This window comes from Natrix helvetica (assembly GCF_964273705.1).
Source record: "Natrix helvetica genome assembly, chromosome: 4".
NCBI classification, from domain to species: Eukaryota; Metazoa; Chordata; class Lepidosauria; order Squamata; family Natricidae; genus Natrix; species Natrix helvetica.
In genome coordinates, this window is record NC_138550.1 from 127,377,425 (window position 1) to 127,383,561 (window position 6,137).

The window sequence follows — 6,137 nt, forward strand, 5'->3', positions numbered from 1 at the left end:
CGCCCCAGGAGACGGGGAGCATGGGGGGTGCATGGCGGCATTTGCTGTCGCTGTGTGCCTTCGCCGAACGGAGTCTGGAAGGAAACAATTAACCAGATGCTACAGCTGAAGTGCGGTGAGGTGGGAGGTTTCCCTCAATCTCTTTTAAATCTATCTAATTGATGAACAGCAGCCTTCCTAAATTGTGGATTCAATCCTTTGAAGTGTTAAAATTGGAGGGGGAGATTTTCCACCATCCCCTCGGAAAAGCAGCATTCAGAATATCTCTCCCTCTCGGAGGAGAAAGAGAGAGTTAAAAGTTAACTTTCACTTCCACTAAGCAATGGGAGAATGACTTTTGCAACAATTTCAAGAGATGACTGCTGAGTTGATTCTTTTAAACTACTTTTTGGAAACTTTGGATATGTTGCTTTCTGATCCCCCGTGAAGGCAGAGCCAAGATGGCCAACTTCCTCCTTCTTCTTTGCTTTTACGAATGAAGTTTCCCCTTTGAAAGGATTTCTGGCTTTATATTACCCTACACCCTAGAGATCTCCTGGAGCCTCTCTTTTTATGTGGTCCCCTTGGATTTGGAACATTTGATTCTTATTTTTTTGGCTTGGAGCTGTATAGGAAGACTAACTTTCACTTCTGGGCTATTTTGCCTCACAATCTCTCCCAGCTGTGCATTCCACAGATGCCATTTCTTCTGTATAAGACTTACAGCTATCTCTGAACTTAACATGGGTCCTAAAAAGCCACCGCCTGGCAAGGCATACTCAGCCCCGACATCTTCCACATCTAGCCCGATTACTCAACAGACACAAATGGCTTCATTTCTACAACCTAAATCACTGAAGAGAGTTCAAAGGATTTATCTGTTGCCCAAATGTTTCAAACTCTTATGAAGGGACAAGACGAACTGAAAAAACAACTGGCAGACTTAAATGATCAACTCAGAGAAACGCAACAATAAGCAACACAAAATAAACAGAGAATTAGGAGGAAGACACGACTGGGCTGAGGGAGAAGGTTAAGATTGTCCAGAAGGGGAATAGAGAATTTGAAAATCATATGATAAAAATGGAATTTGAAAGAATGTCTTTTTTTCTTAGATTTCAAAACCTACCAGAGACAGAAAACGAAGACCTTAAGGAGATCATGACCACAATTTTAGCAGAATATATTAAAAGAGATAAACAACAGCTATGGTGGGATATTGATTTGATTTATAGGATCAATTCAGCATATGCTAGAACACACAATGTTCCAAGGGAAATACATGTTAAATTTCTTAGAAAGACTACAAGAGATGAGGTCTTAGGAGCTCAAAGGGTGAGACCATTAAAATATAAAGACAAAGAAATAACTATTCTTAAACAAATTCCGAAGAAAGTAAGAGATAAGAGGAAGAAATATTCCTCTTTATCAAAGAAATTATATAATAAAGGAATTTGGTTCAAATGGTTATTGTCAGAAGGAATGGTGATTTTCTGGGAGGGCACTAGAATTAGAATTAATACAGTTGTGGTGGCAGAGGCTTTCATTGAAAAATACAGTGCCTTTCTAGATGGAAGAGGGGACAGTACACAAGATATGGGGGGAGGGGCCATGGCTCTGCCAGAAGACAGGGGGGAGGAAGCAATAGTGAAAAGACTCAGGTCACAAAAATGAGTTTGAAACATTATTGCAATTGCTGTTATAATGTAATTGTTGGAAGTGACATAAAAGATGATTGAACATATTGTTGATATAATGCAAAACAAAAAGCTGCCAATGTTTATTTTTAAATTTTTGATTCCTTTTTTTCTGTAAAAGTTGTGAGATTCGGGGGGATTTCTACCTTTCGCACGATGTAGCTGTCAAAATTTTCTTGTACCTATTTACCCTTTCCTATAAACATCTGTAAAAACCAATAAAATTCTTTAAAAAAAGAAAAGAAAAGTATTGGTTTTCTATCATCAAAAGAAAGAAATCTGGGGTGGGGGGGTGAGGACTCCTAAGGAAAAAATGTGTGAACTGAAATCAGCAGAGCCAACAAATGCATCAGAATGAAGGAATTAAAGATAACCAATAGTCTGTGACTTACAATATAATACAATACAATACAATACAATACAATAATACAATACAATAGTAGAGTTGGAAGGGACCTTGGAGGTCTTCTAGTCCAACCCTCTGCCTAGGCACTTATTACAACAGATGTAATCAGAAATTTGGTTGTAAGTTGTTGTGATCATAAATTGAGGCACGTGACTGCATTGGGACTTTTTTCCTCTTTGCTAAACCAGGTGGGGTCGGGGCCAGCACATGATGCATCTTGCCCATGGGCCACAGGTTTGACACCCCTGGCCTAGATCATTAAGTGAAGCATGGAAATGCTTCAGGATAAGGGGGAGCAGGCTCAGGTCCAGAGGTGGTATTTAGCCAGTTCTGACAGTTTCTGGAGAATCGGTAGCGGAAATTTTGAGAGTAGGGAGGGAATGGGTATTTTGCAGTATCCTTCCCCTTCCACAGCCACAAAGCAATACCACAGGACCGGAAGTTAAAATTTTTGAATCCTACCACTGCTCTGTCCATATGTGAGCTGGGGTTATGTTACAGTGAGGTGCAAAGCAACAGCTAGGTTTCTAAAATCTTCTGATGTTCTGGCAGGCTTCCAGAAACTTCAGAAGTGTCAAGAGGCTTTGAACCTCCACACAGAGTCTCCAAAACTTTCCCAAATCATGCTAATCTTTTAAAACCTTGTGAGTTAATGCTGAGCTTCAAAGTGTTAAAGTTCTGAAGAATTTTCTGAGAAGGGACAAAAAATAGGAAAGAAATCAAGTTCTATGACATTATTTAAAGGAATTAAAGATCAAGATGGTTAAAAGTAAGAGTTCTATGTACAAAGTTCATTTTATTAAAGTAAAATATGTAAAATAAATGTGGCTTATTTGATCAAAGTAAAAAATAGATACATTATCTCTGAAAATCCATTAGTAGATCAGGACTGAATGACAAGGTTTTAAGTGTTTGTTTACAGATAAGAGATGGGATATGGGAAGAAGAGGTCACTTGTTGTATTTTAAGATAAGGTGATAAGTTATTAAAATGGTTTATACTTGTGATGTCATTTATGTGTATATTTCTTTTCTTTTTATTTATCATATACTTCTCTTTTCTTTCTTTTCTACTGCCTATTTTACCCTGCACTTTTATCTTTTTTCTTGTTACTTTATATTAGTTTTTATCTCTTTAATTCTAATAAAATGACTTTAAAAAGAGGAAATTTTTGCATGTTGTTCAGGTTGATAATCCATACAGAGAAAGGCTAGGAATGAATAAGGGAATGGGCTACATCTTTATCAATTTACATCCTTTGTTAAAACAACAGCAGTATATTAGTAAAACAGCAAAAAAAGAAATCTTTGGTTTTGCAACTAATTTCCCTGGTGATGAAATATAAATATACATTCAGTGTCCAATTTTTGTATGTGGTTCAAATTAAATAGTCCATGGGGCAACCATCTTCTCCCAGGTTATTCACAAAGTATGCCTGTAGGCTTACTTTCCAACAACCTCCTCATTTCCAGTGTGTATGCTATTTCATAAGATGCAATTGAGTTATTTAAAGTGTTATTTGACAGAATGAAGGGATCATGCGTGAAAGAACTCAGAGAATTTCTCTGTTATCACAACAAAGGTGGTATTCAGCCAGTTGTGACATGTTCTGGAGAACCGATAGTGGAAATTTTGAGTAGTTCGGAAAACCAGCAAATAGGTTGGCTCTGCCTCCACTTCCTCCCAGCTTCCCAGCTGATCTTCTTTTGTTGCCCTGACAGGAGAACGGAGCTAGAAAGCAGTTTAGTGGGGTGGGGAGGGAATGGGGATTTTGCAGTATCCTTCTCCTGCCACACCCACAAAGCCATTTCCACAAAGCCACACCATGCCCACAAAGCCACATCCTCAGAACTGGTCGTGCATTTTTTTGAATCCCACCACTGTATCACAATGGGTATTCACACTGGTTAGCAAGCAAGGGACTTATCTTCCTCCCTGATCAACAAAATTACTCACAGATATGTTAGCATTTTTGAAGGCAGGAAAAGTGAAAATAGATTATATATTGTTTCCAATATTGTTTGTTTCTCTCAGTTTCTACCAAAGCCCATCCAAGTCCTTTATATTTATCTTCTTATTCTTAGTCAACTCTTGCATGGAAGTTTCATTTTCAAGGATGTTGCACTCTGATGGCTATGCTGGAATTCAGCCTTGTAAATAATATTTAATACAGCAGAACTCAATTTCCTTTCTTCTTGGCAGACTAAAACAATGGCTGGCCAATAGCAACCCTTGATTGAATTTGCACTCAGTTAAACATCTCAATCTTCCAATTCTACATACCTCATTTCATTGTCATCCATATAGTAAAAGAGACATTATTTGAATGTCCATAGAGAAATCAATTGCTTATTTTTCCATTTCTCTGTAATGAGATGGGAAAAATTAAAGGCACCAGTGAATGAATATTTCATGTTGCTGAGTTCTTTTTTTAATTGTCTCTTGCTCAATGGATTTTTAAGATATAAACAGATGAAATTATTATGGGTCTCAAGAGCTGAAGATTAAACTAAACACATTTGTTTTCTGAACTACATATTTCAGTCAGTTCAAGCAAAGACTGAATTTCTACCATAAACTGAGAGATCAATTAGAAGTGAAACAAACAAAATTTACTTGGACTTCAGTAAGGCATTTGATAAAGGAAACCATAACCTACTACTAGATAAAGTAGAAAAATGTGATTTAGACAGCATATCACCACCAGATGGATTCATAACTGGCTGACCAACCACACTCAACATGTAAGTCCTCAGTGGAACTGCATCTACATGGAGGGAAGTATGCAGTGGAGTACCCCAAGGCTCTGTTTTAGGCCAGTATTCTTCAACTTCTTCATCAATGATTTGGATGAGGGAATAAATGGGGAACTCATCAAATTTGCAGATGACACCAAGCTGGCAAGAATAGCCAACACTCCAGAAGATAGGCTTAAGCTACAGAAGGATCTTGACAAACTTGAACATTGGGCACTATATAACAAAATGGAATTCAATGGTGAAAAAAGTAAGGTTCTACATTTAGGCAAGAAAAACAAAATGCACAGGTACAGTATAGGTGGTACCTTGCTCAATAGTAGTAACTGTGAGAGGGATCTTGGAATCCAGTGGACAACCATTTAAATATGAGCCAGCAGTGTGCAGCAGCTGTCAAAAAAGCCAACACTGCTTTTGCATTATGCATTAGGCTGCATAAACAGAGGTAGAATCAAGAGCACGTGAAGTGTTAATACCACTTTATAATGCCTTGGTAAAGCCACACTTGGAATAATGCATTCAGCTTTAATCGCCACGATGTAGAAAAGATGTGGAGGGTCTAGAAAGAGTGCAGAGAAGAGCAACAAAAATGATTAGGGGACTGGAGGCTAAAACATATGAGGAAAGGTTTCAGGAACTGGGTATGTCTAGTTTAATTAAAAGAAGGACTAGGGGAGACATGATAGCAGTGTTCCAATATCTCAGGGGTTGCCACAAAGAAGAGGGAGTCAAACTATTCTCCAAAGCACATGAGGGTAGAACAAGAAACAATGGGTGGAAACTAATCAAGAAAGAAGCAACTTAGAACTGAAGAGAAAATTCCTGACAATTAGAACAATTAATCAGTGGAACAGCTTGCCTCCAGAAGTTGTGAATGCCCCAACACTGGAAGTCTTTAAGAAGATATTGGATAGCCATTTGTCTGAGGTGGTGCAGGGTTTCCTGCCTAAGCAGGGAGTTGGACTAGAACACCTCCAAGGTCCCTTCCAACTCTGCTATTGTAAATAAAAGATGATGCTAGACCAATATTAAACTCATTGTTTTCCTTCCACTTTGACAAACTGATCACTGTCCTTTCACTTGGCCCCAAAATACTAAACTACATTTATTCATTACAATGTTTTATGTCTACCCACATAAACTAGTTATAAATAGATTTCCAGTTGTCCTCTATGCCATTTGTTAAGAAGTAAAATGTATCATAAATACTAATTTAGCTAAAATTTGTAATTAGCCCTAACCTGGTCCCAATAATGTGTTGCAAACATCAACCTTTTAATAAAATTAAATGGAAATTCA